Source organism: Glycine soja, chromosome 12, assembly GCF_004193775.1.
Source record: "Glycine soja cultivar W05 chromosome 12, ASM419377v2, whole genome shotgun sequence".
In the NCBI taxonomy this organism is placed as follows: Eukaryota; Viridiplantae; Streptophyta; class Magnoliopsida; order Fabales; family Fabaceae; genus Glycine; species Glycine soja.
In genome coordinates, this window is record NC_041013.1 from 12,396,422 (window position 1) to 12,409,666 (window position 13,245).

At 30.8% G+C, this 13,245-nt stretch overlaps 1 pseudogene; it reads right to left on the reverse strand.

Annotated features, from left to right (window-relative positions):
* Positions 1-781: 781 nt before the first annotated feature.
* LOC114379066 lies at positions 782-3,878 on the reverse strand (annotated as a pseudogene).
* Between the last annotated feature and the right edge of the window lie 9,367 nt (positions 3,879-13,245).

Genomic DNA, 13,245 nt, shown 5'->3' on the forward strand with positions numbered 1-13,245 from the left:
TAAAACTTTTTTATGCTATTATGCAATTAATGACTCGCGTGTATGAGAGAATTATAATAAAATTAGTATTTTATAACAATTATATCAAAAGTTTTACTTAAAAAATACAACCGATAGTAATTAACACGAAAGACCAATGAAAAAGGAATATTACCGCACTTTCCGCTGAGTGCATGGAAAGAATAGAAAAATTTATACTGATTAACTTAAAAATTTAATGTGCCTCGATCTTCTTAGCTCCATTTCTTCTGCCTGCTTAGAAAACTTGGCCAATCTCGTCATACTACAAATATGCATTGCAGGGTGAATGAAAAGGGGACATTAATTTATTTTAGCCTATAAGCTAAAAGCCTATTTGTACTGGAATGATGCTTTTTTGTTACTGGAAATTCTCCATTTAAAGCCCAATTTGACAAAGACATGAACCACAAAAGAGATGAATAAAACTGTGCAATAATAATGGACTCCAAAGCTTGTCCTTTGCTTTGCCCCCACTACTCCTCAACCGTCCCACCCTTTTATCAAAAAATTAAAGCCAACATTATATATTTTTAAAAGGGGTCAGCTTTCAGCATTCAAAAGAATATGCATGGATCTCTCCTTTCAACCCTTCAATAGTTTTTCTAACAGCAAACTTTTTACCCCTCATCAAGCACTCAATTCCCACCTTTTCCTCTCTTAAAAGTTTCCAGATACTTAATTCTTCTCCTCCAAGTCCAACTTCAACTCCACCCCCATTTGCTTTTATTGTTATTTTCCCATTACACATAAAGAAAGAAACTATATAAAAGCAAGATATTTAATTTAAACTTAACAATTAAATACCAACTTGATATTTTTTCACACTCAATTTTACACTTAAGTTACTTACATATGTCTCTATCCCATTTTTCCTTTTCTTCATGACATTATTATCACTCTCTTGGTCCTCCTTCCAAAGTCTACATTCTCAAATGAGTGTGGAAAAAATCATTTTCCATTGAATACATATATTTTCAAATCAAGTCCACCCCTTGATTGATGAAGTGTGGCAAATGGTTCTGCACACCAACACCAAGGAAATCTCTAGTCTGCCCCCCTCCACTTTCTTCATTGAGCACGTGTCTTCGTTTGTGAGGGTGCATTTGGGACAATTCACATGCAGAGTTATCTGCTTCACTCCCAAGAGTGGTTAGCACCAAGCTTGATCCGTACATGTCACTATACTTGTTATTGTTCCCATCTTGACCTTGGCTGTTGCCACATTTCAAACCTAAGCTCCCAAGCCATGAAGGGTCACTTGAGGTTGCTCCAATTTGAGCAGCTTTTTGCAACAAAGCTGTGGCTGACATGTTTGCTGATGAACATGTTTGTTGAGGTTGGTGTTGGGAACAATACAAGGAAGGAACACTTGAGTTTCCAATAGGAAGTGAAGTAGTAGTAGTAGTGTTAGTTGTTAACTCTTGGTTGTTACTGCTATTGGAAATTTTAGTTCCAAACACCCAACTTAGTTGATAGTTATTGGAAGGTGGAAGATTTGAGTATTGGAGAATTGAGTTGCCACCATACATTGTTCCTGATGAGCTTGTGGCAGAACCAAGTTGATGAATCTCACGAAAATTTGTGTTGACCATTGTTTCTTGAGCCTGAGAAGATGTTTGACCCATCCAAAGGGGTAGTCCCCTAGATGTTTGGTTACTTGTTTCATCAGTGCTTGAAATTGGCTTGAAAATTGAGGGGAAATGGGTTGCCATGTTAGGGCCTAGGGATGTTCCCATTATGTTGTAACCAATGTTGCCCCCTAAGGAGGTGTTTATGTCTGATGCTGCATTTACCCTAGCTGTTTCTTCTGCCAATGCATCACAGAAGGCCCTGTGTGTGATGAAGCTATCTCTCCTGCTCGATCACCCATAAGTATTGATAAACCATTAGCAAAATAATAATAATAATCTTAACAATAATCTAAAGAAACATATATACATTTAAGAAGTCTAAATTATGTGTGTTTGTTTATCTGTTTAACAATCACTCGTAGTAAATAACAAAGTAAATTATTTAGTTGCTAGATTATTTGTCGAAAAAAATTAAACAAGCACTCAAAGGTCATGTAATGTATAATTTATAATTTATAGTAATAAAATGTTGCTTCTCCATTTTGGTGCATTGAAATTCATGTAGACATAATAAGACTTACTTCAAATATGTTTGTTTCCCTCTTCGTAATCAGTCAAATAGTTTATTTGCTTCTTGGTAACAAGTTGTTACTTTTGGATTTTAATACATTATTATTCGTACTAAAGTGAAGACAAACGTATGCCTCTAACATTAGCTCAACAAAAGTCCAAACATGAGTAACATGATATCACGACTAAGACATTATGACTTGTACGATACTAATATCTAGCCCATAGGGGTTATAACCTCAAACTATATATTGCCAAGTAATAGGTAACTAGTATAGGATAATTCCAAACTAAGAGCTTTTTTCGTTTAGGGCTAAGGTTCCCAAAAAGGCTTATCATAAACTTGTGTGGCACTCGCTTCTTTAAGTCCTTTGTTTGAACTCTGACTTGAAAATAGAGAGAGTTGTTTTTTTTTAACCGTGTATCTCTCAGCTTTACAAGAAAAAAGAGTAATTAATTGTGACATATTCATCAAAAAATTTCGAATCATTTAGTAAAAAAAATAAATATATATTCATGTGCGAACGACAAATGGAATGAGCAAATTCAGATTACTAGGTTAATTTAGTTACCTTGAAAAGATAGTTCCACAGTCACATTTGTATTCTCTGGTGCCACAGGTCTTGGAATGTGCCTTCCAATCTGACTGCACAGCATAACGCTTCGAGCACTTCTCGCACTTCCACTTCTTCTCACCGTGCTTTCTGCAAAAGTGTTTCTTTATCCCAGTTAAGTCTCCAAGAGCCCTTGAAGGGTCATGGTGGACACAACTCTTCTCAGGGCACACATAAACCCTTTTTCTTGCTTCCTTTCCCGTCCTCTGCTTAAGCTTCCATGGAAGGTTGTGTCCACGTCTATGAAGTTGGAGATTTTGATCCCTCTGGAAACCCTTCCCACAAGTTTCACACAAGAACCTGTTTGTAGCCATCAGGGTCTTTGGTGATAAGGCTATGACTTGTGCTTCAGGATCTGTGCAAATAGAAAAAAGATTCACATATTAAATCATTTGTGTAACTTTTTTCTTTTCTCCTGATGAGAAGTTAGCTTTGAATATACACTACAAAAAAAAAATCAAAGAATTTATGACAAAATTTAGTGACAACAATTGCTTTTTCATTACTAATACTAATTAGTCAAAAAAATTGAGTGATAATTTTTCTACAAGTTACATATAAATTATTTCATTACTATTTTTAATTTTTCTAGTAGTGATACCTAAGTATAATAAAGCTATATACTCCATATAAGAGATATTGATGAAGAGAAAATAGAGAGGCTAAGATGAAAGAAACAAGCATGCCTGGGTTTCCTGGGAGGTTTCTTTTCCTCTTCAAAGAAGGAGGAGGATTGTTGTGATCACTGGATGCAGCGGAAGCAGTTAAGTTCTGAGGGAAAGCAATATTTGTCATGATTTCTCCTTCATCCATGTTTCTTAGCATCTTCAAAACTGTGTCTCGGATTCTAAGTATGACTCAATTTTCAATAAGAAACTCACACAAAGAGTTCAGTGAGGGAAGAAGTATTAGTGGCCTTGTTAATTATATATGCCTCCAACCCTAAACAGCACAAACTGATATATGCAAGATGGGATCTCTCTAATGTTTCAGTTGATTAAATTATCTACTTTTTAGGTGGAATAAAATAAAATAAACTCAAGATGCCGTGAGAGGCAGTGAAAAGTTAAAGAGGAAAGAGAGAGATAAAGGAGGGGGCAAAGAAAGGGAGAAGTGAAGCAAAGGGTATGATGACACATATGATGAGGTCGGAAGAAAGTTAATCTCCATTTGGAATGATTATCCCATAATTGTTGTTGTGTTATATTTTCTTTAGTATTTTAATCCTTTCTCATCCAATAACCTTTTCCGGTAGCTGGTTTGTTTATTTTATAGTAAGAAATCCCTATGCTGTTACTATACGTGTGTAATGGAAGCAAAAGTGTATGTGCTGCGGTATAGTAATGCTCAATTAGTTAGGAAGCTCAAACAAATTGAAGCAACATATATGGTATTTCATCGCTTTAGTTGTGTACATGTAACCATCAAAGCTTCCCATCCAAATCATTCCAAATTTATGTTTCACTAGTTTTCAAACTTTTCTTTTTGGTAAAGGTAGGTATCTTTGAGCTTCTTTTTTTTAAACAACTCACTAAAACAAATCTCATTTATTAAAAAATAGTATTAATTATTAATATAACTTTTGTCTAATAAAAATAAAACTATTATAAGGCTATATTAATACTGATGTGTGTATATATATATATATATATATATATATATATATATATATATATATATATATATATATATATATATATATATATATATATATATATATATATATATATATATATATACTGACGAAAAAAAATTGTGGGTTTGAGAAAAAAAAATTATTTTTTTCTTTTAATATCATTTACCTTGCAAATTTTTGTTTCATAATATACGTTTCTCATTCTTTTGTACACAAAAAAATAATTCATCAATTTCCATATTGAAATGAAAAAAGAAAAACAAGCAAAGAAAATTAGCTGTCATCTAAGTATCTATTTTTGTTTTATTTATTCATCAAAATTTACACCCTTTATAAGATGTAAAAATTACACATTTATTTGAACCTTTTTTCTCAAATCCAAAATTTTCTTCTTCAACAAATTAAGAGTTTTCGTTAGTTTTTAGACTTATAGTAAGTAATTACCTTGGTCATACTCATGGTTTACATATGTGAGGTTACAAAATCATGCCTCTATATATAAAACTAGTTGCTAAAAAGTACTAACTGATTATGTTAAAAATAGAAAGCTACTTATTTTATTAAAATAAGTATTTATTTTAATAAATAAATTCAAACAAATTGTTCCAATGACAACTTGAATTACCCTAACTACCGCAGCTATTTAATTTAAATCAAAGGCAAGTCCTATTTCTATCCTAAAGAGAAAAATCATGGAAAGAGAAGCCTACCCAGTCACAAAGACCTTTCTTTTATTTTAACGTTGGTGTTCCACAAAAGGCAAAATATTGAGTCTTTTGAACCTAGTCAAAGAGAAAGTGCACGTCATTTATCGATGAAGATTGATATCATAGATACCAAAATATCGTAACATGCCATTGCTTTCCACAGTATTGAAAGCAAAGAGAAACAGCAAATTTTCCATCTTAAACATCGAACAGCTAGCTCTATGATCAGTTCGCGTTTTGAACTCTTCCTAGAAAACAGCCATGCACGTGTGTCCATGCACTCTTCAAACTCTGAAGATAGAGAAGGGAAAATTCCAAAGGAAACGACGAAAGAAACACAGAAAAGGGAATAATCGTCCAGATGATAACATGACCATGTCTCACATGAACTGAATTTCTAGTGTTATTAATGGTTTTCTATAGTTGTACGTTTCTGTGTTCTTAATTCTTATTATTGTTGACTGTTACTCTATCGCTTATTTAGTATTTTTATCATCAACTATTAGTCTATTACTATCATCACATCATTGTGTGATGTAACCAAGCAGCGAAGCATATATCCCGCAAAAAAAAAAAAAGCACTGAAGCATATATTTTACTAATTAATTAATTTCTTAACATGAACTGAAGGTCCACGAAGACGTTGATTTGGCTATTAATATTTTAGCTGGAAAAAAATATATAGCGAACCTTATTATTACCTTTTCTTCTTGCAAATTTTTGGATGGTAGATATTTTATACTTTTTAGCTTTTTCTCAGCATCTTTAACGTACACTTTCTTTTTCTTTTAAATAAAGGTTTGACAATTAGCTGGAAATGTTTTAACCTGAGGGTAGTGTAATGGTTTAAAACGCAAAAATGATGTTATTTTTAGTGATAAAATTGAGAGAGAGAGAGAGAAGAGAGAACAAATTAATTGGTTGGTAAATAAAGCTGCATCTACCTTTTTAAATTAATTTATTAATAAGGTATATACTACTATAAGATTACCAGAGGAGGTATGAATGAAACAAAAGTCTTCTCCACTATCGTCAACCATGATACCACCATAAAAGGAAGAAAAAAGATCGAGGGGGCAGTTTGCTTACACTCGACGCTATGTTATTTTTTTAATTTTCTATTGGATATAAGTATTTAAATTTAATTGAACTGTATTTTCGGAATAAAAAAATATATCATCATTTAGTAAATAAATTTAGTTTACTAAATTTATTATTTTTTTGAATTTTTATATAGTTAACTTTAGTTTTGATCATCTGATTCTTTTTTTTTTTTAATTTTGGTCTTCATATATTTTTAAATTTTCAAATTACTCTAAGTTACAACTTCTTGGTAACTTCACATGTAATTAACCATATCGGGTCTAATTATTATGAGGTAGCATGTAGCTTTAGATGTATTTAATTATATCACGTCTAATTATTACGAGGTATCGCATGATGTAATATGTTTTTATGAATGTCAATTTAATTATATATTAATAATTACTAATGGAGACTATTTAAAATAATATTATTTATAAAGATTGAAACTAATAAAAGAATTAGAAAACTATATAAATTTCATTTAATTATGTTTGTAGATACTGAAAAACATATTTTATCCTACATTTCAGTAAATATGGCCGTTGCTATTAGAGGCATTAATTACTTGATAGGGCTTAAGTTAATACGAATATACTAGCTGGTCCAAAAGAGGGGGGGAAAAGAATACGAAGTTACTATAAAAACGGAAAGGAGACAGCCAGCTGACAAAGGCAGTGAATTTTTGGAAGTTTGAGCAGTCGTCTCCTTGTGGGCTGACTTTAACTATTAATTTTCCTCATCCTTAATCATAATCTAATGATGTTTTTCTTTTGCAGCATTGTTTAATACAAATCTTTGGATTTTTGTTGTTGAACTGTGGTGGCACTAGAATATTCTCTAGCCCCTCCAACACTTCACCCAAAGGCTCCAACTTTCAAGGCCTCGTGAGATTCCTATATTCAAACTCCACAGGGTCCCCCTCACAAATTAATAACCTCCTTCTCTCTCTTTCTCCCTTAACATAGTTAATTAGAAATAGTAGCCATATTTTGAAAACAGAAGGAGATTTAGGGAAAGCAAATTGTTGTCAACAAGGCTATGTTTGTTAATTTCTTACTTTTGTCCTTTTTGGAAAAACTAATAAAATTGATTGTGAAATCTAAGTAAACAAGGCTTGCATGTATTTGAATGCAACTAAATTTTTGTCATTTTTTTCATTCACAAAGACATAGTTTATAGATCACAACAACAAGAAGATATAGTTTATGATGAGTTAAGCAATTCGATTTCTAGGCTGCTCCAATTTTAAATCAAGCTATATCATCCGAATGTTTATTATGAATATCACTCACTTTTAACATTTAAACTAAAACACATAACATAAGGTTATATGCAATTAGAAGCTAGAAGGGGTAATCTTGTAAAGTGCAAAAATTCAACGTGTTAGACTTAGCTTAATTAAATTGGAATAATTGACTGGTGCTGTTAGATCTAGGATTCCTGTACAGGAACTCACATGCTTTTGCTTATCAAAAGCTGGAGAATATGTGCCTTTTTATGTTGCTCAATTGATAATTATTTTCGTTAATATTTCTCCTTTTCCTTTATTTTTATTTTAATTTTAGGTCATTTTCTATACACATGTCAAGATGGCAGAAGATCTTATTGTGTTTTTAGCCAACCAACTTTACAGGGGAAAATAAGGCAGCACATGAATATTCTTTTGCATTTGCAAATTTTGTACTTCACTTTTCGAGAGATATGCTTGGTTTCTTTATAATGCATTATTGCATCAGTAGGTTTCCTCATTAGAATAACAATGAAACAGATCAAAGCTTCGTAATTTTGTTTTACATTTTCAAATGTACTATTTTTCCAAATATATTATAATTCATTGTCCATTACTTATGGATTTTTTTAATGTGCTTCGGCAAACTTAATATAGAAAACGTGGTTTAACAAAAATTATTTTGTTTAAAAGTGAGTTTAAAGATAAATCTATAACCTTCTACTATCCGAAACCCACTAAAAAACAAAATTCACCATTCACAAGAAATATTAATATTTTGTTTAATTACCTTTTTGTGTATTTATAATGGGCTTTTGTTTTTGTGGTCAATTTTTACAATTTTTGTATCTTAGCCCATTAAATCCCTTTTCATTTCTAATAGGATTTGACACTGGATATTTTTTTTATTCCTTATGAACCTAAAATCATCGACGTTGAGCAAATAGCAGAAAAAATTCTTATTCTTATTTCGAATGGAATTTATTTTTTCAAATGACAGAAAATTCCAACCATCACAAATAAGTATTACATATACTACTATTTCAAAAGTAGTGTTCTTGTTTGTAAGAAATATTAATATTTTATTTTATGCATTTTCAATTTTGCCATTTTGTTTGTAATAGACTATTCTTTTTGCAGATCGATTAGGATTTCAAACTTATTAATTTTTCTTATTTCTTTTTCAACCTAAAATCATCGACGTTAAGCAAATAACAGAGAAAAAATTTTATTCTTATTTTCAAATAGAGTTTATTTTCCAAATAAAGTGTTAAATATACTATTATTTCAAAAGTAGTATTCTTCTGTGTAATAAAATATAATTTTCTAGAACATCTACAGTGTAGGATAACTTGTTTAATATTCATTGTTTTCTTGCCACATGTCAAATTTACATTCCTACTCAAGAGATGACCATTTGATCATTATATTTTGATCATTATGTTTTTCAATTAATATTTAATTTTCTTAAAACAATACGTAAAATAAATTTATAACTTAAAAGTAAAATATTCTATTAATCAATTTTAATTTTAAGAAATTATATAATTAAAAGTTTTAAATGCCTATATTTTAATGTTATCGTAACATTTTTAATGGTAAAATTATCATTAAATTATTATTCACTAAGTTTTTAGAATTAATTTATATTTTTATCATATAATTTACAATTTATTGTAATTATTGTGTGGTTTTTTTTTCTGTAACCACAATAATTAGAACCTCTTATTTTATAGTATAACTTTGATATATTGTTATTTGTTTTGTCTTTTTAGATCGACTATGAAATTAATCTTGAATTTAAAATAATGTTGGTATTTAAAATCTTATTATATACGTAATTAATTTTTAATTATTAATTATGAGAAGTTTTAAAATAGTTTTTTGAATTTTTTCAAAACAATAGATATTATTATTATTATTATTATTTAAACATTTTAATTTTAATTTTAATAAAAACATATTTTCTTAAAAAGATAGGGAAACAATCATATCCTTAGACATGCCTTAGGACACAAACACTCCTGCGTTCACACAGATTAGTCAGCCATGGAATTCATCCAACACTAACCTTGATAATATAGGTTTTTTTCCTATTGTGTGTACGCCTCAGTAGTGGATAATGGTGTAAAAGAAACATTGATGGTGTTGCTCGTAGAGCCCCTGGAATGGCTTCCTGTGTGGTGACATTTTTCGAGATCATCGTGGTTCTTTTTTAAGTGGTTTTTTGCAGTGTTTGGGAGTTTCTTACTCGCTTGATGCTGAGATCATGGGAGACATCATTGCGATTGAGTTAGCTTACAACAAAGGTTGAAGACATTCTGGTTAGAATGTGATTCTTCTCTGGTGCTTTAATTAAGCATTCAAGCATCCTCTCTTGGTTCCTTGGCATTGGAGGAATCGCTGGTTTAATAGAGTATCTCGCTCACTGGCTTGATGTGCTTCGTGGTATCTCATATATAAGAGTATGTTTGGATAGAGAATTTTAAATGAAAAAAGTAATTTATCAGAGAATTTGAATTTCTGTAATCTAGAATTCATTGTTTGAATTTTTTTTTTGTAAAGAATTTAAAATTATGGAATTTTAAAACAGAATTTTTAACAACTAAAAATTTGGAATTTTAAAACAGAATTTTTAACAACTAAAAATTTGGAATTTCAATTTCCTTCTAAAAAGTGAGAAATTGAAATTCTCTTCTTACCGTCTTCTTCAAGAAACATCGTCTGAGATGGTAGAACATCGATCGGGCCTGAAAACGTAGAGAAACACGTATAACTAGCACATCAATCATATCTTCTTTTTTTTCACCCTCATAATTTTAACTTTTTTTATCCAAATACAACATTTTAAAAATAAAAGAATTTCAATTAAAATATTTAAAATTCTTATAATTTAAAATTTTTCAGAATTTTAAATTTCTCAATCCAAACACATTCTAGTTAATTATAGAATTTAAGAGCAAGGTCTTAATTCGTGGGATAGTTCATCTTGTTGTATTAAGGATCCTTTATTTAAGGAGAGGTTTCGTCTTCCCAGTTGTTGTTGTTGATTATGGGTTTGGTTTGGCCCCCATGTCTATTATTGCTATCTTGGTTTATTTTTTTTTTTTCGTTTTTAATAATATGTAATTATTTTGCATATGATTGATAGTTTCTTTCGTGTCAATCTAATTGGAATCATTGGATAACTATCCTGATGTATGCACTACCTACTTTACAAACAAAATAGTGGATAAAAAAAAATTATTTTTTCTCACTAAATGTTAGTTTCTTATAATTTTGTTAAAAAAGTCAATTTTAGAAATTTGAACCCATTACATCTTTTTTCCTTTTTCTTTCATCTTTCTCCACCCATTAAATTAACATTATATCTCCAAATAAGAATTAAATATAAGATTAATTAGCGTATTTTGTTTTTGATTGAAAAACAAACACAGAGTATATATATCACGCATTATTCTCTAGCTCTCTCTGTCTCTCTGGTGTATTAATTGAGTGCTATAAGGTGGGCTGTGTATGATTGATAACTTTATGGTCAACATTGGAAAAGCACGTACTATTTTACGGGAGATCAATTTAAAATGAAGTCGTTATCACTTATGGTTAGATTTCTATCAACAAGAAACAAGCGTGATTCTATGGAAATTAAATCTTCTTTATGCCCCCACCAAATTTAATACAAGTAATTAATAAGAGATAATTTACTTAACAGCAGTCAATTATATATGTGATAGGATTGTCAATTGGATATGTGTCTCTGAACACGCTTAGAGGCTGAAGAGGCAAGCACTGTGTCCTTATGGATATGAAATTGACCACCACTATAAGTCTATAATCTCAATCTAACAATTATGATATTGCCATGCATGTAACCTAATATTAATTAAGAGGATTATATTCGCTTTCTTAGCCGGGCCACAGACAGCAAAACTAAACCTTGCACTAGACTTTCTTTCTCTTTTCTTTTCAATATATTAAGGTGAATCAAGGAGGCCTTAATTATCTATTAATTAATTATTCCCTTTTATAGAGGTGGTAGGGACCATGTATATATGTAAAGAGAGTGCAAGAGGGAGAGACACCAAATAATGCCCAAACCAGAAATTATTTAGTCATGAAAATCTATGTCAAGTTGTATTATATGGCAAACAAGGTCACTATCTATCTTCTTTCTGTGTCTTCCGGGAAGTTCAAGATCAAGAATTATATGAGAGCATTAATAGTGAAGTTCCACTATGGAAAAAAAGAACAAAGTTTAATACAAGAAGAAATCAACAGGGGATTGTCCTTTATTAGGTCCTTGAATAATTGGCAAATTTGGATGGGAAAGGAGCAAAAAGACAGATTTTCCAAAACGCCCTCCTTGTACCAATGAAATTGTACGTAACATTAATTGGCCCCCAAAGAAATAAAAGTGAATGTATATAAAAAGTGATATTTGTTATCTACCTTGCTGTCTATATAAATTGATGGTGGCGTTTCAAAAAACTAGTAGGGCACATTTTCTTTTTTTGAAGAAAGTAGAGCGACAGTAAAGGGGGGTTTGGTAAAAAATAAATGTGCATAAAGAATATTATATTGTAACAGAAACAGAAACAGATTAGAGTCTACAAATGCTAATTAATCTTGTCATTTGAATCAATGTAATATCCTATGAAATATTTTTTTTACATGTAAGAATAAAAACAGATATTAAAAATTTATAATAATTTATATTTCTTGTTCAATTAACTGAATTAAATTCCATCGATTCTAATGTAAAATATATGTTGAGAATTCCAATGAAACAAGCATCATATTCGTGAATAGCATGCATGTAAAAATCGTTGATGCAAATAAATTGAATGTAATTAACAAATAAATAAAGTATTAAATTTTAGGCGGATAATATTTTTTGGTTATACATAATAGAATAGGTAATATAAAATCGTTTTTTTTATCTAACATGAAGCTTAAGCTTTTGGTATTCTTGACTCATGACATGTTAATAAGAGATTATTTGCTTCACATACATTTTTCTTATCCATTTTCAATATGGATACCACTGCTACCTCCGATGCTAACGTTTGAGCTTCCAACTCTCCAAAACTTATCATTGTTACAAATTAAACCCTTGAAATGATAGCAACAGCAATCATGCACTTATATTCTTAAACACAGTGGCACTCAACTTTATTCAAATCTCTCTAGGTCTCTAATTATCATGATTTAGGATAGTTCAATAAAAGGTTGTACTTGTCTATAAGAGGTCTCATAGATTGTGTTGATGGTAATTTGACCAATTCAAACATGTTAAAATTGCATGCTTCACCTTTAACCCTGAATGTAATCACTAATCACTAGATTCGCTCGGACCTGCTTATTGTTCTTGTAATTGTCAATTAACACTCATTACCATACTAGTAGGACCGCAGATCAACTCTCAAGATGCTTTGGTGGACATCTTGAAGACAATATATGTATGCAAATCGCCCTCATACTTGGATCTTGTCTCTTGATCGAGGATCGAAAAGTTTTTTCGCGTTGAACTATAAAGGAGAAATTTCTATCCATATTTATTAGTTTGCAACAAATTAAAGCTCTTCCTGATGAACTATCAATCAACATTGGGACAATTGATCTTGTTAACAATTATCCCATGACATTCCTAATAACATGAAAAACGTATGGACTTTGAAACATAATAACTATTGGAGATATATATATTAATTAATTTCAAGTTAGGAGCAGTCTCGAGGAGCCCCAACTCCGGTGGGGGAGGCTCCCCCGCCAGGAACGGAAGACCGAGGCTCCAGCAAACACTCGCTGGCAA